Genomic DNA, 20,774 nt, shown 5'->3' with positions numbered 1-20,774 from the left:
CACTATGCTCTTTATTTTGGAAGGAGCCGCTCCCATAAAGGGCCAGGTGTCACCGGCACGGTGTGCGGTGAGGTCCTAGACTCGGCTGCTCTCTCTCTCTCTCTCTCTCTCTCTCTCGCCTCACTTAGGGAAGAAAAATGAAGGAATATCATTCCCGTATTTCCTCTGAGCTGCGCCCCTGCCTTGCTGGGCGTCCGCCGGGGGCAGGACAAGAGGACCGGCAGTTAGGGCCGGACCTATGTGAACCCCCTCCCCCTGGGCTCTCCACCCCAGTCTCCCCTGAATGGCTCATTTATAGTCCTGACGCCTTTGGTTACTACACAGAGCCTTTTCCCTGCTGACGGTGTTAGGAAAGCACGCAGGGTTCCGGAGCCTCCCTGCGAGCTCCTTTTCCCCGGACAGACTTACTCTCCGAGCTCGTTCGATGCAGGAGATCGGCAGAGCCTGACCACGAAGGGGCTTTGTGGCTGGGGTCCATGTCTTCCCCTCCACCGCTCCCTTCAGAGGAGAAGGCGGAGCCCCAGGGCGCTCCAGCGACTTACTCTGAGAAGCAGGTCTAGAGCCAAAATGGAGAGTGGGCTGGGGGGGCTTGGCCTCCAGATGAGCACTTTCCCCACTGCTCAAGCCACTCCTTCTCAGTTTCCCTTTATTTTTAATCCTTTAATGGACATACTCCGACTGTGTTGTAGCACTCATTAACACATATTTAAATAATTATGGAAAAATCCGTGTTTTATGCATCTTTAAGCACTTTGACCTCCGGGTTTCTGCAGCTGGGGCTGGTGGAGCTTGGGCCATTTGGCACATTTTAATTAGTGTTCTGACTGCTTCTTTGCCCCTGTGGTCTCGAAGCAGCCCACACAGCACACCTGCCTTATTGAGCTCAGAGTCTCCAAAAACGCTTACACAAACACTCGGCTTTCGCTTTTCCTCCTCTCCCTCGCCGCCCCCTCCTCCTTCCTGGCTGAATCCGAGTGTGCAGAATGAATGTGCCATTGAAGGCACTTCGACAACACCACTAAATCAGGATTCCTCTTGGCTGGCAGGATTTTTCCAGTTCAGACCAGGGCTACGCAGGAGGGGAGGGAAGGTACGCGTGGGCCAAGGCAGTGGCCGCGGCTCGAAGTAGAAGACGCGTGCGCAGACAAAGAAGACGTGCGTCTACCGATCTGTACCGACGTGTACACGCGTGTCTCCCACCTCCAGCTCTATTCAGGTATTTCGCTCCAAAAACGGAACCCTGCTGTTTTCTACTGAGCTTTTCTACGGTGCGTAATATTATACTCACTTTCCTTGTCGACAACCCCTCAAGTTAATGGCGCGCTATTTCGTCATATGGGGAGGGACCATGGACTTTAAGACCAGGCATCTCCTGATGTACATACAGACCTCAAGTTTGTTCTTTGTTGTGTGTGTTTCATAAACATCTTCGCATGCACACCTTTCCATTCTGGTCTGAATACTTACTTGGGACGAATTCCTGCAAGATGTATCTTATAAAGGCTCCGTAAACTTAATGTTTTGACACGCGTTGCTCTCAGGGAAGGTGTGGGGTTGAGAATTCTGCTCCCCCTGCCCCCGGCCCCATCGACCGAGGAGCTGAGATGCACAAGGGTGAGGAGAAGCAGGGAAGGATGCTTCCGACACAGAAAACGGGGGCGGGGGGGTGAGTGGGGAGGGACGGGCAGGGGTCGGACCCTGTGAGGTTTCGAGCAGTCGCACTGGGGCATGCGTTTCACTCCAGATTCCATGGCAAGCCACCGTGTTTAAGCAGGAGATCTGGATTAGATTCATGAAGGTGTAACTGTGTCCCTCGTTCATCTGACCACGACTTCTTTCCAAGAATGTACTAGATGTCTTCCTTTGCCTGCCAAGTGCACTGCTCGGTGCCCTAAGAGGCAGCAAAGGACTCCCTTGCCCTCTGGCTTCCAGCTGGGTTCAATTGGTTGGGCACGGGTAGGGGACCAGAAGTCAGGAGGAGGGTTTGTTCTCCTGGACATCTTTCTACAGTGCCCCCTTGGACCGACTTTATGCCCTGACTAAAGAGACACGTTTTTTAGTCCTGTCATACAGATTCAGCTCTGTCCTCTGGCCCTGGTGACGATGGCTCCCCTACGTTGCTCGCCTGGGGGCACATCTCCCTAACTGGTCTCCTTGAGTCCTGGCCCAGCCTTCTAGTAAACTCTCCTCAATGACCCCATGTGACTGCGTCACCCGTATCTTCCTGGACCCCTGCCTGACACCAAGGGATTGTCACAGTTATCCTCGATTACTCTACATGCGGGACCAAGTATATTTCAGTACAGCAAGGGGACAAGGAGACAAACAGGAAAGATAAAGCATGAAGCCAAGGTTGGGAGAGTGCTTCATACATCCAAATAAGGCCATCCAACATGGCTGCTCCCAAAGTCCTAAATTTGTCCCCTTCCTGCTTTTGCTAGCCGGTCCTTGTTGGACACATGACCATCTGCCCAGTCAGCCAGGTCAGAAGTACGGCAGTCATTGAAGGCTCCTTCCTCTCCGGTTGTCGGGCACCAGGTGCTGGATCTCTTGCCTCCCAAGCGTGTCTCCCATCCTTTCCACGCATCCACCCCAAATGCTATGAACGAGTTGAGGCACTCGCCATCGCTAGAGTCTCCAATCCCCGATCTGGCACCAACACACAGCCCACCCTCTGCCAAGTGCCCGTGGAGAGCTTTCCAGGTGGAAAAAACCCATGATGTTACTCATCTGTGAAATAATCTTTAATGGCTCTGTCTCGGTTTGGGTTTTCTGAAAGCAGAGCCTGAGGCAAGGACTCGGTCTGGGCGGTTTGTCTGGAAGACGGTGTCAGGAAGCAGGAGTGTGGTGTCAGAGTAAGACGAGGGAAGGGAAAACTCAGTAGAGTAAATCCAGGGGCATTTACTGTCAGGGACAACCCTGCTTGGTCACAGAGCCTGGCATATGTCCACTGACCCCTGCCTCGCTGGTCTCCGGCATGTTAGCTGCCCTGCGCTCAGCAGCTGGGGGGCTTTCTCAGCATGGGAGGAAGCAGAGTGATGTGGGATGCTGGCGAGTGCCACGATCTGCCCATGACAAGGGTGCTGAAATCCGGGGGACTGAACAGATGCCAGGCAGGCACCGCAAGCATCTGCTACAGCCACTCCTGGAGGTCAGGATGAAGCCTTTTATGACCCGTCCCTTTCGTCTACTCTGCCTCATTTTCTGATGCCCGTTCCCTGTATTCAGGTCCATCATTAGCCCACATAATGCGTGTCCCCGTTAGAAAGTCATGCCTAAGGCCTCTCTGTGCCTGTGCAACCTGATAAGCTTGGGTAGGCTGGAATTCACCCCACTGGCCTCTTGAGCTTGGCGTCCTTGTATAGTACGTCACCTGAACAACTGTACGGGGTAGCCCTAATCATTAATCTCAGTCTGACAAACTGCATAGCGTTCCCTAAATACACCAAATGGTTCATATTTCTGCTCCCGTATGGTTCCTTCTGCCTAGACTTCATTTGTCAGATATTTTTGGAGCATCTCCTATGGGCCATTCACTATTGGAAGTGCCGGGGACCTAGCACAGAACAGGGCACGTATGAAAACGCCTGCCTGTGCGGGACTCACACTGGACGTGGAGACAGACCCCGAGAGCAATAAATGAGTTAGTACACAGTATGCTAGATGGTGTCGTGGCCACCGAGGAGAGGACAGGGGGGCCGAGAGCACGGGAGGGGCTGTGAGGTGAAGCAGAGGTCCGAGAGGTGACACTTTGTGAAGACCTGAGGCATCTGGGGAAGGGGGCCGGGCGGAGGGAGCAGCCGGCGCGAAGGCACCGAGATCGGACACGGCGAGGAGGACACATTCGGGCCAGAGCACAGTGAGCGAGGGGCAGAGGCAGGAAAGGAGCTCAGAGAGGAAGGACGGGCAGGCGGGTGGACGGCGGGGGACCTGGTCAGGGCTTCTGCCTCTACTCAGAGTGAGAGGGAGCACGGGACAGCTGGAGCAGAGGACAGACGGGGTCCCAGCCTCCTCTCGACTAGACCCTCTCTCCGTGCCCCTGACTCATCTCAACTGACCTGGTCGGTCCCACTCGCGCAGAAGCCCTACGGGATCCCACCCTGTCCGGCCCCCTCCCCGATCGCACACTCTGCCCGTCTGGGGAGCTTCCGTGCTCTGTCCCAGTGGGACGGCGGGAGAGAGACCAGAAGTCCCACCGAGGGACCGGCTCCTCGGCCGGTCAGATGCCTCCTCATGAGACCTTTCTGGAGTATTAGGGGCAGAACATTCCGGATGCAGTAGGGAAGGGCTGGCCTTCTTGAGGGTGGGGGCCCTGAGGGTTTCGCTGCGTCGCAGGCGGTGGCATTAGGCCGCGTCATCACACACACTCCATCTCACTCCGAGTGGCATCCCGGGAGCAGCCCAGATTCCCACGTGTACCCCAACGACAACGCCCAGCTTCCGGCACAGAAGGCGGCCCCACGTCTTTCTTGACCTGTCTCCTCGACAGGTAGGGAGAGAAGGTGAGAGGAAAAGGGGTTCACGGTGGTGTTTTAGGGGAGGACGACCGGCAGGTCCTGACCCAACCAGACCACACTACTGGGGCGCACCCCCGGGATGGCGGCTGCTGTGACGAAGCTGGGAAATCACTAGCGCGGCCCAGGACGGGTTCTGCGGGGGAAGCCGGGGCTCCCGTGCTCTGCTGCTGCGGCTGCCACATGGGGAGACGGCCAGGCAGCTCCTCGGCAAGCGGCCCAGCAACCCCGCCTCTGCGTCCACATCCAAAGAGCTCACACGGACACCCACACACCTGTGCCGGCAGCGGCGCGCCCTGAAATGGCGGAAGCGACCGAGTGTCCGTGGACAGGCGACGGGATGAACCGGGTAAAGGAAAGGCGTTCGGCCGGCACGGGGGGCACGGTTCAGCACTAACAAGGAAGGACACCCTGCCGCCTGCCACACGTGCGTGCGCCCGGAGGACATCAGGCCGCACGAAGCAAGGCAGCGGCAAGGATGCTGGACTGAGACCCCGCGGTCACGAGGAGCTGAGGTCGGGCAGACGCACAGAGACCGAGACGCAGTGGGGGCCCCGGGGCCGGGGAGGCGGGTGCGAGCTGGCGGGCAGTGGGTGCGGAGTTTCCGTTTGGGAAGAGGAGAAAGAAAGTTCTGGAGCTGGGGAGGGGGTGGCAGCACGTGCATGCACTTAGTGCCGCAGAACGGTACCCAGATGGTTCAAACGGTGAATTTCATGTTACGTCTGTTTTACCACAATTGAAAAAGAAACACCAGCGCGCGGCAGCGGGCTCCCGAGCAGGGGTGGGCGGCCAGGGAAGGAGCGGGAGGCCTCGCCGTGGGCCCCCTCCATCTGCAGGCCCCAGTGTCGTCTTCAGAAGCCAAAAGGTCACCCAGGGTCATGCCCCCCCGCTGCCAACGTGTCGACTCAAAGGCCGCAGCTGGAGGTGCTGAGAATGCAGAGGTGGGACTCACGTGTCGTCCCGAAGCTACTAGCGGCAGCGACGCTCAAAGGTGCGACGCAGGGGCGGGGCGCAACGACTTCCCATGCTCCACGCTCGGCTGTGACCCCGGCAGGGGCGGGACTCACCCGAGCGGTGAGAGCGGGTTTCTCGAGGACAGCCGCGGGCCCCCCGACAAATCCCAGGGAAGCCGAGATCACCCCGAGAGGGAGGGGACACGCCGGTCCCCGGCAGCGGGGCCGCAACCTCGGGCAAGGAGGAGGCGGTGGGCAGCCCGGGGCCTGTGGAGCCCGACACACGGCCCCCCCGAGGAAGCTCGGGCTCCGAGGAGCACAGTCCCTGTGCCTCGGTGGCTCTTACTCCGAACGCTGAGAAGGAGACCCTGAGCCCGGAATCCAGGCCAGTGTGAGCGCCGAGCCTTCTCTGCACGCGGCCAGGGGAGCCGCGAGTCCTGCTGTTTAGGGGCGTCTTCATTTAAAAAACGCGGCTTTGGGAATCAGCTCGAGAAGCCCGTCAGGGGCACACGTCCCTCCGCAGAGGGCAAGCCTGCCGTGCGCGGAGCCGCCTCGCTCCCGTCGCCCTCCACGCGGAGGCAGGAATAGTCGGGGTGGCGGGGGGCGAGGCCCCGGGGCTGGGGCGTCAGGGAAACCCACGCTCCTGCCTCACGGAGCCGCGGCCCAGGGGCTGAGGCCACGGCGGTGCCGAGGGGAGCCTGCAGTACTGGGGTGACGGGGACTCCCAGAGGGGCTGACGCAGAAGCCCAGAGCTGAGCGGTAAGAGGGGGAGCAGGAGAAGGCGCATGTCATACTTCCTGTTGGTCCTGGGGGGTGGGTGGCGAGCACGGGGTCCAGCAGAGGCTGCAGGGGACACAGAGTGGGTGCAGGAGGGACACATGTCTCTCCAGGGGCAGGAGCACAGGGCGTGAGCGGCGCGGGGGAAGTGAGCCTGAGCCGTCACCAGGGCCCCAGAGCCCCAGAGAAGGTCCCGCGTGGAGTGAAGACTCCGAGGGCGGCGTCTCAGCCTCAGGTCCGCGTGGTGCGGACGGGTGGGACAGGGAGGCCGGTCGGCAGCTGCCGGGAAGTCCCGGTGCCGCAGCAAGGACTGGGGAGTGGCCGGGAGGGTGTGGGAGGGGGAACGGACGTGGGCTTCTCCGTGAGCTTTCCCCACAGGGGTTCGTCAGAGTCGGCCTGGGGGGCAGCCTGTGCATTCTGTCTCGGCCAAGGGGTGACCCGACCCGTACCGGGAAGCAGGGTTTCTGCGGAGCAGGAGGCCCATCCCTGCCACCGGAGCTGATATCGGCTGGAGCTGGGGACATCCCACTAACCCTGTCACCTGCCCTCCAGGACAGACAGGAGCGGAGAGCAGCTACAGGCATCGTGAGGCACCGCAGACCAGAACCCACACCCTCTGAGCCTGAACGCCCTCTGTTCCCATGCTAACGCAGAGCTCCGGCCCTCTGCCCGCACAGCCCAGGGACGCCAGGCGACCACCACGGCAGCCACCCGGGAGGCCCAAAGGCCAGCCTGTGCGGCCCAGGCTGCTAGTTCGGGAGGAAAGTGGACACAGAAACGTGGGACAGAAACGGAGGGTGTTTCCCGAGAAGCCGTGACTTACCTTGGCGATTCTCATTCAGCCGAGGCGCGGTGGTGGCCGTGGCCGTGGACCCCGCAGGCTCCAGGCGATGTGCCGGGGACCAGCCCGGAGGGACACAGAGAGCCCTTCCGGGAAGCGCATCGCCGGTCTGACCTCAGGTCTGGGTAAGATGCGGGCTCCCACGGCGAAGGTCGGGGTCCGTCTCTAGCCTGCGGGTCTGCGGGAGCGAGGATGCACGGAGGCCTCGCCTGAAGCCCAGAGGCCGGTGGCCGAGGAGAGCAGAGCCCAGGAACGCGGTCTCGCTGGAGACGCAGATGTGGCCCCGTCCCGAGGGCTTGCTGGTGGCTCCAAGGGAGGAGCTTAGATGGAGGCGCCAGACCCCAGCTCTGTCCCCTCCGCCTCCATGCCTCAGTTTCTCCGTCCGTAAGTGAGGGACAGTAACGATCGCTGCCTCCTACAGATGTGGGGGGTCACCAGCTGCACATGGACCAGGCAAAGGGCGAGCAGCCTAGAGCGGGCCCCGGAAGCCGCTGGCTCCTGCTTTGGCCTCACCAGGCAGCACTTGCCCACGTGTTCTGGAACCGAGAGCCACGGAGCGCGGGATGGATTCTGAGACCCTCACTGCCCCGGGGCAACGCAGCCCGGCTGCGTAAAAGCGCCTCTCATTCAGCTCTGCAGATCGCTGAGTGGCTTAACCTTTCCGGTTCTTTAAATAAACCCCCTCTGTTCCCGCCCCGGTGTGTTCCTGAGCACCGCTCCCACCAGGACTGGAACCGGGAAGGAAGAGGTCCGCTCCGCTGTGACGGCTCCAGGGCCCGAGCTGTGTCCTCGCCGTGCCCGTCGGAGGGGTCTCCTCGCTCTGAACGCGAGACTGTCTGCAACCACACCTCCCGGTCAGATGTGCTCAAAGGCCTCGGTTAGACGGAGACGTTGCCTTTGGGTCACTCCCGTACCGGAATGTTCTGCCTCCTGCCAAAGACAGTCAGGTTAGAGCACATCTCCCCATACTCTAGAAAACAACAGGTTCACAAGAAAACCCCAACACAGCCTTTCAGGGGCGTAAGCACGACCCCGGCATGTCTGGGACTGGTGAGATGGCCTGGCGTGGTGGTGTTCGCAGGATCCCTCTTAGCAAGTGTGAGAACAGACCAGAAACGTGGATGGTGATAGTGCAGCGTGAGGGGCTCCGGACTGTGGGGCACACAGCAGGCTACGACCGAAGCTCCCAGAGGGGACGGGCTCACGAAGAGACCCTATATCCGGGCTCGGCACCCACCTGTGTTTCCTCAGCCGCCCCCAGCCCCACGGTGGGGTAACGTGTCTACTACGGAGTGGTTGGGCTCACCAAGACCTATTGTACACTCAAAACACAGGCATGCGGTGAAGGAACCACAAATCCGCCGACTTTCTGAGAGCTCCTCACGTTCGAAGAACCGTTGGAACTTTTCATCTCGTCGGGATTTGTAATCCCCTGAATGAAAACCCCGTGAACGGATGGTCACCGTCCCCACCTCCTAGATGGGGAGTTTCGAGCCCAGAGAGGTGAAGCCGGGAACCCAGGCCGCCCCGCTGCGCAGCTCCGGCTCTCGCTGGCCGTCCCTCGCGCACTCTTTCCTTCTGGTCCTCACGTCCCTCCTCTGTCACGGCGCTGCCATCTGACAGCCCAGCGCCCCAACGGCCCGGCGATCCCTGCTCTGGTTTCTTGCGCTCCGCCTGCACTGGGCACGAGAATAATATGCAGGAACGCAACCTTCCCAGGGGGCCCGTGGCTCATGTTTCAAGGTCGGGCTGAAGCGTCACCTTGCCTTTGAAGTCTTCCTGGTCCCTCTAGTGGGGGTCATTGTCCCCTCCCCTGTGCCCCTCGTGGTGCCCTGTCCCCTGTTCTCCCCACCACATCTGATAAATGATCCCTAATTAATTCTTCCTTCCCACAGAGGCCCTGGGCTACTTCTCCGCCCTGAACCTGGGCTTGGCCGTGCACCTTGCTCTGGTCCCCGGGACGTAAGCAACACGATGTGAATGCCGTGCCCTGGGGTCCCAGCTCCGGTTGCTCTCGGGACGCTGAGGACCCTGTGTGAATAAGCCTGGGCCAGCCTGCTGGTCAAGGAGGGCCCCAGGAGGACCGAGACAGCCCAGTCAACAGCCTGGCCCTAGCCGCGCGTGAACGAAGGACTCTGTGTCCTCCAGCTCCCGGCTGAGCCCAGCAGGAATCACGCAGCCCCTCCCAGGGCTAGGAACTGCGCAAATGGCTGCGAAAGCCCCTGAATCTCGGGGCGGCTCGTTAGGCAGCACCGGCCAGCGGATACGCTGGCGAATCTGCACCGCCTGGAACGGCCCGGTGCCGACCCGCGTGCTCAGTGAGTAGATGCATTGTGGCACTCAACGAGCAGCTGAATGACAGACGGGGAGGAGGCTGGGGTGTGACGTGGAGCAAACGTCCCCTACGTGGGTTCTGGGGAGACTCTGGTTTCCCCACGTCCGGGCAGAATCTCCCACCATAAGCTGCTGCGATGGCGGCACTAACGCCTTCTGCCCGGGTCACCCAGCCGGCGCTCAGCGGTCGCTTCCCGGGCTCTCTGGGACACGGAGTGATCGGCTGTCGAAACTTAGAGCTCCCTAAGCTGCAGTGACAGGTAGCCCTGGAGTCTCGGTGCCTTGCAACGGCAAAGATCCGCCTTTTGTCCCAGCTGCGTGTCCTCTGGGATGCGGCTGTGGCTCTGAACACGTTCCATCTGGGGTCCGGGCGAGAACGGCTTCCGTGGGGAGCAGCCCCTTTGCTGGGCGGATGGAAGAGGGAGGTGCCCAAAATGCTGTCCTCCGCCTCCAGTGCAAAGCGCAGGGCCTGGCAGGCGTCAGGTGCTCCGGGAACACGAGCTGACGGGCTGAGCGGCTGCTGCCCGTGGCGGGTCACGCGTGGGCACAGGACCTCGTGTCACTATTATCATTCTTTCATCAGAGAATTCATCCCACTGCCCGTTTACAACTTTTTTTTTTTTTTTTTTGAAATAGTTTTAGGCTTACAGAAAAGTTCCAAAAATCACAAGAGAAGTTATTTACCCTTACCCAGGACCGGCGACGTCCATTTCCATAATTCTAATAAAATTATCCCAACGCCAAGAAGCCAACATCGGCCTTACCCTAACTGAAGTATAGACCTCATTTGGATTCCGTTCTCCCTCCCCGCCACTAATGTCTTTGATCTTTCCGGGATCCTGGGAGGCATTTTGTCATCCCGTCTCCTTGGTCCCTTCCTGTTGGGGACACTCCCTCAGTCTTCACCTGTCCCTCACGGTGTCAGCCTTTCCGAAGGGTGCTGGTGCTGAGCCTCGTAGAACGTTCTTCCATTTGGGTTTGTCGGAGGTCTGCTCATGGTGGGACTCAGGTGATGAGTTCTTGGAGAGCGTGCCCCAGAAGCGGCATTGGGTCCTTCTAGAACATTTCATCAGGGGTGCATGAGGATGTCTCACAGGTGATTACCTGGATCTCTCGTTAAGGTGGTGTACCTGTCAGATCTCTCCACTCTGAAGGCCACATCATAGTTCCGTGGCCAGTTGACTTGTCTAGCTCTACACATGGATGAAACCCTCTAGAACACAGGGTCCCTGTCCATTTGCCTTGTCATTATACCCTTAGCACCCACCACCACAGCTTATATTTTGTATTTGTTCAACAATATCTTATTCAATGAATGAAGAAACATGAGCCAATCTTCAGGAGCTGAGAGGGAATAATGGGTTTTCAGACCAATTATCCTGGCTGGAAAGATTCAGGCAAATAGTTGCACCACATCTCCTGCGTGTCCCATGTCTTATTTAATCTCATACTGTACTTTCTCTTTTCTATCTTCTGATTCTCTCTCTTACCCCTGAATGAGCTGCTTCATTTGTGGGATGTTCGATTTACAAAATCGTGGAAGGCCCAGTGAAAAGCAAGCAAACTTTACATAAGCAATATAAAAATAGGTATTTCTCACAGACCCATGTTCATGGAAGTCTACCCCCCCCACCAACCATTCCTGGTTTCTGACAGAGAAACTGACTGGACTCTAGGACCATCCAAGGAAGTGGGAAGGTAGAGCAGGTCTGGACATGTTTTTCTGTGTTTCTGACATTTTGTCAAGTCAAGACCAGAATTGTAATCCAGGTCTCCCGTTGTCCACTTCCGGTCTTATTTTTCATAAAACTAACAACCTAATCACAGTGAAAAATGTATGAAAAACAATTAAAGAAAATAAATCCATTCATCCATCCACCTATCTGTCCATCCATCCACACACCCCTCTGCCCATTCAACCATCCACACATCCATCCATCCATCCATCCATCCGTCTATCCACCCACCCACCCATCCATCCACCATCCATCCACCCATCCATCCACCCATCCACCCATCCATCCATCCACCATCCATCCACCCATCCATCCGTCTATCCATCCATTCACCCATCATCCACCCATCCACCATGCATCCATCCATCCACCATCCACCATCCATCCATTCATCCACCCATCCACCCATCCATCCACCATCCATCCATCCATCCATCCACCCATCTATCCACCATCCATCCATCCATCCATCCACCATCCATCCATCCACCCATCCACCCATCCATCCATCCATCCATCCACCCATCTATCCACCATCCATCCATCCATCCATCCACCATCCATCCATCCACCCATCCATCCATCCATCCATCCACCATCCATCCACCCATCCATCCAACATCCATCCATCAACCATCCATCCATCCACCATCCATCCATCCACCATCCATCCATCCACCATCCATCCATCCACCCATCCATCCATCCATCCATCCACCCATCCACCATCCATCCATCCACCATCCGTCCATCCATCCATCCACCCATCCATCCATCCATCCATCCATCCACCATCCACCATCAATCCATCCATCCATCCATCCACCATCCATCCATGTACCATCCATCTATCCACCATCCATCCATCCATCCACCATCCATCCACCATCCATCCATCCACCCATCCACCCATCTATCCACCATCCATCCATCCATCCACCATCCATCCACCATCCATCCATCCACCCATCCATCCATCCATCCACCATCCATCCATCCATCCATCCACCCACCATCCGTCATCCATCCATCCATCCACCATCCATCCATCCACCATCCGTCCATCCATCCATCCATCCACCATCCATCTCCATCTACCCATTCATCCATCCATCCACCCATCCACCATGCATCCATCCATCCACCATCCACCATCCATCCACCCATCCACCCATCCACCCATCCATCCACCATCCATCCATCCATCCATCCACCATCCATCCATCCATCCACCATCCATCCACCATCCATCCATCCACCATCCGTCCATCCATCCATCCACCATCCATCCACCCATCCACTAATCTATCCATTTACCCACCTGCATACTCGCCCATTTCACCCATTTTTTAACCTCCCATCTTCTCCTTCGCCCACCCATCATTCAATCGACCCATCCTTCTGTCTTCCGTCTCCGACTCCCTTCCTTCTTTCCTTTTCCTTCCTGCCTTCCTTCTTCTCTCTCTTTCTCCTTCTTTCTTTCCTTCCTCCTCTCAATTCTTCCTGTTCAGGGGCCCACTTGACCCAGTGTTGACCAACGAGGCAGGAGAAGACCGTTTCTGGGGAATATTTCCCCCTACCCCTTCCATAAGGGAGAGCCATTCAAATAGAGGTTTCTGTTCCCCCTTCCTTCTTAGGACATGCTCAGGAGGGGAGATGATGCTTGCAGCTGCTGTGGCCGCCTTGCAACAACGAGGAAACACTCTGCATCTTGTACCGGGGGTACACAGTGAAAAAGGCAACTCCTGTTGTCCCAGGCTCACAGTCTAGCCCGAGAGATAGAGAGAAATTGCAACCTGATGTGAGCTACTATAAAGAAGTGCGGGAGGAGAAAATCAGGGACAGAGGTTTTCTGGGGGGTGGGGTGGGGGTGGGGTGGTGAGGTTCATATAAAGTCAGGAAGGAAAGAAGTTAGCTAGAGAAGAATATTCCGGGCAGAGGGTACAGCCTGGGTAGAACCAGCAGGAAGTAGGGGTGTTTCAAGGTGGTGGAATTATAGTTTGCTCAGAACGAGGAGAGAAATGCTGAGTGGGGAGCCTGAGAGTGTGGGGCTCCGACGGGAAGCAGTGGGATAAGCCTCTCCCAGCTCCAGAGAAACACGCTGTCAGCTGTGATCTCCTTTCTGCCTGTAGAGCCCCACTGGGTTCGTTGCATTAAACGGCAGAGCCCCCCCCCCCCGTCCCTCCTAGGGACAGACGCAGTGGCGAGAGTGAGCCTTGCTTCTCTCTGTGATCTAGAGAGACTCTGGCCTTTGATATCTGTGCTGCTCCTGTTTCCTGCTCTCCACAGTTTCAGAGTGAACAGGACCAGCTCCTCCCTGGCCGTGCCTCCTTGATAAGCCATCAAAGGCCTGCGGAGGCGAGCGTCACAGCTCACGGCCCCTCGCTGCTGCCGACAGATGCATCGTGCGCAGAAGCAGCTCCTGATCAGGCCGGCCCCGCGCTCTCAACTCACCATGCCTGGCTCTCCCTGCGCCCTTGGCAGGCAAGGCTCTGGGGACGAAAACCGCCCTGAACACTGTGGACGTCGGGGGTGGGGGTCGGGGGCGTCCCTGAAAGCAGCAGCAGTCGTGCAAACGGCAGGGGACACGGCCCCCAAACCCTTCTCCTGGGCAAGGCGGGCCGGAGGCAGCTGGGCCCCCCCTGCCTTCCCAGAGACCCAGGCCAAGGAAACAAAGTGGACCAGCCACGACCCGGCCAAAGCCCCTTCCCTGCGACATTCGCTTCGTGCAGAGCAGCTCCCGTAGAGCTGAGCTCTCTGCGGCTTGCGGCTCTGTGTTTGCGAACTTCGGAAATCCCACAAGAGAGGTGTTTTGTCAAGACTTTCAAACAATTCTTTGTAAGGGAAACAAGAAGGCTCTTCAGGACCCGCAGGAGGCACGCCCCTCGGGGGCCCTGGACGTGATTCAGGGAGAGGGAGAGGCTGCTGGGGGCGTCCTCCTGCCGTGGCATCCTGCCAGGCTCGGCGGCACTTTGAAGTTTCCTTCTGTTGCCCCCCCCTTTCCCCTGCCGCCCGTCTGCCCACTGGCCGCAGGGAGAGGTACCCCCAGGTGCGGCCTCTTATCCTTTGAGGTGAGAGGCCAGTTCTGGGGGCAAAGAAGCCAGGCCGGCCTCCCCCCCCCACTGGAAAGTGGGTGCAGCGCGCCTCGGCCCCGGGCATGGCGGGGGATCACAGAGCAGCGTCCCCCCGACCGTCTCCGTCAGCCCTGCTCCGGCACGGACGCTCTCCCGTTGGGACTCCGGTGGCTGCCTTCCTCCGGTCATTCAGCTCTGGGTCCAGGTGGCACCTGGAGGTCTGCCCTGAGTCCCGCCAAGGGCTCCCTCTCTGTCCCTTTCCTGGATTCGCTGGGTCATTTATTTTTCTCCGTGGCACTTGCCACTGCGGAGACAGGGTCCCCTGGTGTCCGTGCTTGTTTCCTGTGTCCGGCATTAGACGGTGGGCAGCGCGAGGCCAGGGGACAGCGTCTACTTCCGCACCCCCAGGGAGACCCAGGCACGCAGCAGGACCTTCGGGCCAGCCTGAGTGTGTCCCTGCGTGTGTGTGTGAGCCCCGGATGCACACGTGGCCAGCGTAGCTCCTCCCTGCTCACGTGGCGCTCTCAACAGCGCTTTGAAGACTGTGTCATAACCCCCTTTGTGCGGTGGAGAACTGGGGAGCTCAGAGCAGTCACATGACCTGTCCGCGCTGCACAGGAGCCGGGGCTGGGATCCGGGCCTCCTGCTGCTGACGCTGCCGTCCGAGGCTGGGTACACTCCTGGGCTCACGCTGTGTGGCCCGGCGGCTTCCCACAGAGGGACTGGGTCAGGAATGCCATCTGCACCCGGGTGGACCCAGGTGTCAGCCTCTGGCAGGAATGATGACCCTTCACTCAGCCCTTTGGGCCTGAGCACCGTGGCCCGTCCAGCAGCCGGCGCCCCAAGGAAGCTGGGCTGAGATCTGGGTTTGGGTCTACTTGACTTTTGGGAATGGGCGAGTTTCCCTTGGCAGAGGCAGACCCCCTTCCCGGGGGAACCCATCCTGGGGTCACCTGCCGTGGAGGGAGGGCTCGGGCTGGTGGGAACGGCGCCCACAGAGAATCCTCGCTGAGCACGGACTGCAGACGCCCGCGTCTGGGGCCTAGACGCGGGAGGGGGGTCACAAGGGGGGGGCTGCTGGGCCATGCGGTGACCCGGGGTTTGGGGGGCTGCCGGGCTGTGTTCCACAGCAGCAGACCCCTTCAGGTTCGCTCGGCTAATGACTTTCCTTACTTGAATCTGAACAAGTTTTAGCAGCGCTTACCCGCGACTTCCCAGTTCTTCCCCGAAGATGAGATCACCTGGGGGCAGAAGGTGGCCGGGAGGCGGGCTGTGTCCGCTCCGACCATCCGGGAGGTGCTGAGACCCCCCAGGTGCTCCGGACACCCCGAGTGGAGTGATGCGGTGAAGGACAGAGAGGGAAGGTAAACTCGGCGTGGGTGTGGGTGGAGATCCAGACCCCAATCCCAGCAGAGACGCTGCAGCTCCGCGGGAATCGCCGCTGTAAGAATGAGGGGGAGCCCATTTCAAGCGAGAACGTCCCCTCCCCTTCCCTTCTGCATCCTGCCTGCCGCCCCAGGCCCGGCACGCGAGCCACCCATGTGATGCTGCCACGAACCACACTAACAGTTTCAAAACTCCTGGGGTGCCTTCCATGGCAAAGGGGCCTGGGCCCGAGAGGGAGTACCGCTGGGTGCTTCTCGGCCCCCACAGTAAACTGGGGGGCAGGTGGGGTCCCCAGGCGGGCACCGTCAGGCTGGAGTGTAAGGCGGTAAGGACTTGACCGTTTCTGGGGTCACGTTAGGCAAGGCTGACGGAGGACACATCTCCTGCGGTCTCGAGCTCTGGTTTCGTGGTACACGTTGCCGGACAGCTCAGATTTAAGTCAGAAATAGGCTCTTTCCGCTCCCAGATGCACCCTCCCCCGGACGCTGGGTTGAAAAGGGCCCGCCGTTTGCGTGCGAGGGACAGTCTAGATTCCGGCTCTGCGGAAGCCGGCGTCCTCAAGGTCTCTAGGTTTGAGGACGGGGGGGAGGTCGCTCAGTTCAGACCGGCCTCTCCCTCTGTCCAAACACATCATGATACGGGTTCTAAGAACAGGGCAGATACTCCGGACATGTTACTAAATCTCCTTCTCTCGAAGCTTCCTTATCAGGAAACCAGGCGAAAGAAGACGGTGCATCCCCGCGGGCTGTTGTGGGGATTAAATCAGATACGCGTGTAATGCTCTTAGCGCCGGCCGGGCTCACGGCAAACACTCCGTCAATGGCAGCATTATGATTGTCACAACCCCCTCCCCGTCGCACAGGGTTTTCTTTGTGCCCACGCCTCACCTTTTGAATCCGTCCAGTCTGCGCTTGGCTCAGAGACGAAGCTCCCTCCCCGGCCGGCGCACAGCACACGGCGGCAGACCTCCAGCTGGAGGGAACCGGCGCTCCGAGGCCGCGGGGGTGAGGACACGGAACACCTGGGTGGCCGGGCGCACCGCCGGCACCTGGGACGCCACGCCCTCTAGCGGGAGGACGAGGCGCCTGAACTCAGGTGTGCGAGGCGGCAGGTGGACTCACCGCGCGTGCGTGGGTGATGTCCTTCTGCTTGGTGTCGTACATGGATCCCCGGAAGCCAAGCGGCCCGGAGCGTCCTGGTTAGTGGTGCTGGTGGCTGCCCAGCTCCGCGGGCATCCTCAGTGCCAGGGGACCATACGCTTCCCGTGGGTGCACTGCGTGCTGGGCTCGCCATATCTCAGTAAAGCCCTTTCCAAAAGTTGGTTTTTAAACATGTTGTGTTGTTTAGGGACATTTCGCCAAGTACTCGGGAATCACCCAGAGAGAGAGAAAACACACGGAAGCATAGATCGTGCCCAGATTACTTCCTACATTGTCGCCCGCAGCTGCGTCTGTCACCTGCCCCATCAGAGGAAAAGTCCACGTGCGGGCACAGTGGGGTCCTCGCGGCGTCGGGTGCGGAGGGAGACGGGAGGCGTGTGGAAGGAGCTGAGGGTCCCAGACGGACCCACAGGAGGAACAGGGCAGAAAGAGAGAAGACGGCTCGTGCTAAGGAGCCGTCATGTGTCCAGTGGGTTTAAGGGATGAAGATGTGAACCGAGATTCGAGTGATCCAGGACGTCTTCAAGGAGGCACGCGAGCTGGGGCTACCAGGCCCCGTAGAAACAGGAGGGAAGGCTCCGTACAGACAAGGAAAAGAAGTAAAAGGGCCACAGAGTTGCAACAAGAGCACCTCGTGGGGCTGCCCCAGGTGCCGGGCGCTGCAGCAGACGGGGCGCCCTGTGCCTCCCTCTCCCCCGTGTCACACTGGTGTCACCACTGCCGACCTCAGCCGGAGCCCAGAGCGCAGGGGCCTCCGACAGAGTCTGTGGGGCCTGCTTCCAGGACGGCAGGAAGGACAGAAAGACAGAAGGGTGACCCGGAGAGCGAGGCCCCAGATGGACCAGGGTATGACGTGAGCAGAATCCTAGGAGAGAGATGAGCCAGGCGGAAGGTCCGGGGGACAGTGGCAGGCCCTCCGCTGCCCCCAGCTTCTGGAGTCCAGGGGTAGGTAGATCACTCCTCCTGTTAGAAGGTGCTGGGCTCTTACTTAAGCTCTCTTCGTTCATTTGCTTTAAAATCTTGCTACCCCCATGTGGTCCTCAGACGCCCCGGGAGCTGTTGGGGCTGCAGGGCCTCACTGACCCGGAGACCTCGTGGCAGCCAGACCCCCGGTGATTCGTGTGCAGGCTGCCCTGGGAGAGGCAGTGGCTTCGATCACCCCAGCTTTGGGCACCTGGCGTGCAGGAGGCCAGGGAGAGGAGTTTAAAGGTGGGATTGCCGCCCTCGCTGTGGAGGAACGGGTATGAAGGGCAGGCGCCACGGCTGCTGGCTGTGGTCCCTGCGGACCCCCGGGCCGGCCCCATCATTCGTGCAGCCAAGTGTAGCCCGGATCCACTCCGCCTCTGTTGGAGCTCGCAAGTGAGGTGACACGTAGTTGCCAAAGGTCTGTATGATATTTCCCATTTCTATTTTTTGCAGAAATACAAAATGCATGCGAGATCAGGAAACAAACACCGGGCCCATCCTCCACATTACCGGTGTGGACCGCAGGGTGCCTCGGCCTGCAAGCGAGGGGCTCAGCAGGGAGGGGACCTCGGCAGGTGGGGAGGTCCTACGCCACGTGGTTCACCGGGCACCGCGGTCACCATGGACAGCTCTGTCTGCACGCGTGTGGGAGCGACAGGGAGGAAGCGGCCTCGGCTTGGGAGGATGGGCCCGTGTGGCCGGGACAAGGGCACGGAGAGAGAGCCTTGTTCCTGGCAGCGACGGGACCCACCGGCGACGGTGCAGAGAGCCAGGCGCTGCGCTCAGCAGGCTGGGCTGGCGTGGGGGAGGGGCGGGCACTTGGCAACGTGGAGAAGCCCCGCGTCCTTTCTTTGGTTCCCAAGCACACCTGAACTGGCATGCTTTTTTTTTTTTGTTAAAACCTTCAAGAGTGAAGTTCAACAGAGAAGAGACGACGCCGACTGCCCTGGGAATTTGACAGTGATTTTGGAATCTGGCCAACGGGCGGTAGAAGCTCCCCCTTATCCAAAAGCACCGTGCTGGAAGCTGATGCCGGCGGGTGTGTGTCCACCCCTCCCCCACCCTGAGGTCTTGCTTCTACGGCTTTGAGCAAATGGGGAAGAGTGACAGAAGCGGTTGTTCCAGCTCTGGTGGCTCCTTGCGGCTAAGATGGCTTTGCCCGTGGTGGAACTGGACTGCCGGAGACCAAGGCCCCATCACAGCGGAGAACAGAACAAAGGCTCTGAATTCGCATCTAACTGGGCGGCACTCAGTGCCAGGTGTGGTGGGAGCCGGGGGGGGGGGGGGGCTGGGGGTGCGCCCTGTGCCCCGGGAGCCCCCTCTGCAGGGAGATAATAGCACTCGGCCCAACACCCGGCCCCGGGGACAGGCTCGGCGCAGCCGGGCTGTGCGGGCAGCTACCCCCAGGCTACCTTCCCGATGATGCCGTGTATCTTCCAGACCGCTGGCTAAAACTGCGTCGGATCACGTGAGTCCTGTGAAAGGTGGGAGAGGCTACCCTTGAGGGCTGTTTCGGCCGCAACCACGGTGTGTAACCCGTGAAAGCTGACTTAACCGTGGACTACGGGACCCCGCTGTACTCTGCGGTGTGTGCCCCATGTCTCCGCACGGTCACGCCATCCGACCTCACACGCACTTCACTTTGATGCCTTCCCCCATCCATCGGCACGAGCGAGGCCTGCCTGCTATTCCTGGCCCGCGGCCACGACCCATGCTGATGTGGCAGAAGGGGGGCCTAACGCATTCTAGCAGGACACTTAATTCGGGTCCAGGGGCTTCCCCGGTGGATGGTGTCACGGGGATGGTGTGGTAGGCGCACTCCCGGACTCGCAGGCTCTGATTTAAGCCGGAGGCCGGCCGCGGACCAGCACCACCTCACCTTCCACCTCCTTCCCCTTCCTGAGTTGGTGCTGTTTTCTTCCCAGGTGTCCCTTGGGAGCACATACCCTCTGTTTTGGACACGGCCTCCGACCTACAGAAGAGGATCACGAAAATTCTCAAGATACTTTCCACTTAGATTCCCCACATATGAATCTTTACCAACCCCTGTCCCGGCCCCGCTCAGGGACACAGGCCCAGAAATTTGCGGACAAGATCCGCCCCACCCCCGAACACTGCCACGTGTGGTTCCGGAACAAAGGGCTCTCCTACTAACCGCCGCACAGCGGTCAGGACGTGGTACATGGCAGGTGCCATCAGCTTCCCCTGTGGCCCTCGCAGGCTCCCGCTGCTGCGGTCAGGACGTGGTACATGGCAGGTGCCATCAGCTTCCCCCGTGGCCCTCGCAGGCTCCCGCTGCTGAAGTGGGTGAGCCTCCGTCCACGGCGACCCACCTGCCCCCATTCTCTGACCCTCCCTGCATTACTTCCCAGTCCTGGCCCACTTCGGACATCTTATTCAGAACCAGGAGGAATGCTGAGGACGGAAAGTGTTGGGTGCAGGCTTCTCTTTCTGAAATAAATTTGTGTTTGGAGCAATACTCGAAGGCCTGGCCACTGACACATCTTGGTGCAGAACTGTGAGTTACCCCGAGATCTGCCGTTTCCGGAGACGTGGCTTCTGAGCCTAATTGAGTGTGTTTGTGTGTGTGTTGGGGGTGGCATGGGCACCCTTGTATGTGAGCACAGCACAACGCGGGGGCCGCTGAGGTAGTCTCAGGGTATGTCGGTGGTGGTCCTGACTTGGCACAGCCCTCCTCCTGGACTTGGGGCACGTCCGTAAATTCTGTTCCCTGGGGCTTCATCTCATCAGGTGAGGTCACTGTTACTCACTGGGATCTGTTTTGTTTTCACATTCTGAGTGGACGTCCGTAGATGCAGTGAGGGTGTGCCTGTCTGTGTGTCTGTGAGTGCGACGAGGTCTGTGTGTCCGGGTGCGTGTGCACGGGGGCGGGGTGCAACCAGCCCTCCAGCTCTGTCTCTCTGCCTTCCCCTGGCCTGGGCTCTGTCCCTGCGCCAGCTGCCCTGCTGGTGGCAGGACGGCTGTCAGCCGACCAACCAGAACAACCAGCTTCCCTGCTGGTCCCCAGGCAGA

At 59.4% G+C, this 20,774-nt stretch overlaps 1 protein-coding gene across 3 annotated transcripts in view; it reads right to left on the bottom strand.

Moving 5' to 3' along the window:
- Positions 1–20,774, bottom strand: part of LOC309853521 (uncharacterized protein) — a 450,528-nt gene that overhangs the window by 63,866 nt on the left and 365,888 nt on the right. For 2 of the 3 annotated variants that reach the window (XR_014305778.1, XR_014305779.1), the window contains exon 4: positions 7,068–8,015. The exons of the other annotated variant lie outside the window; for it this stretch is intronic. The gene's annotated coding sequence lies outside the window, so the exon portion shown is untranslated. The remainder of the gene's footprint in view (positions 1–7,067; positions 8,016–20,774) is intronic. 3 annotated transcript variants of the gene reach the window in all.

This window comes from Mustela nivalis (genome assembly GCF_964662115.1).
Source record: "Mustela nivalis genome assembly, chromosome: 18".
In the NCBI taxonomy this organism is placed as follows: Eukaryota; Metazoa; Chordata; class Mammalia; order Carnivora; family Mustelidae; genus Mustela; species Mustela nivalis.
Note: the sequence above shows the minus strand (reverse complement) of the source record. Positions and strands in the feature narration are given on the sequence as shown.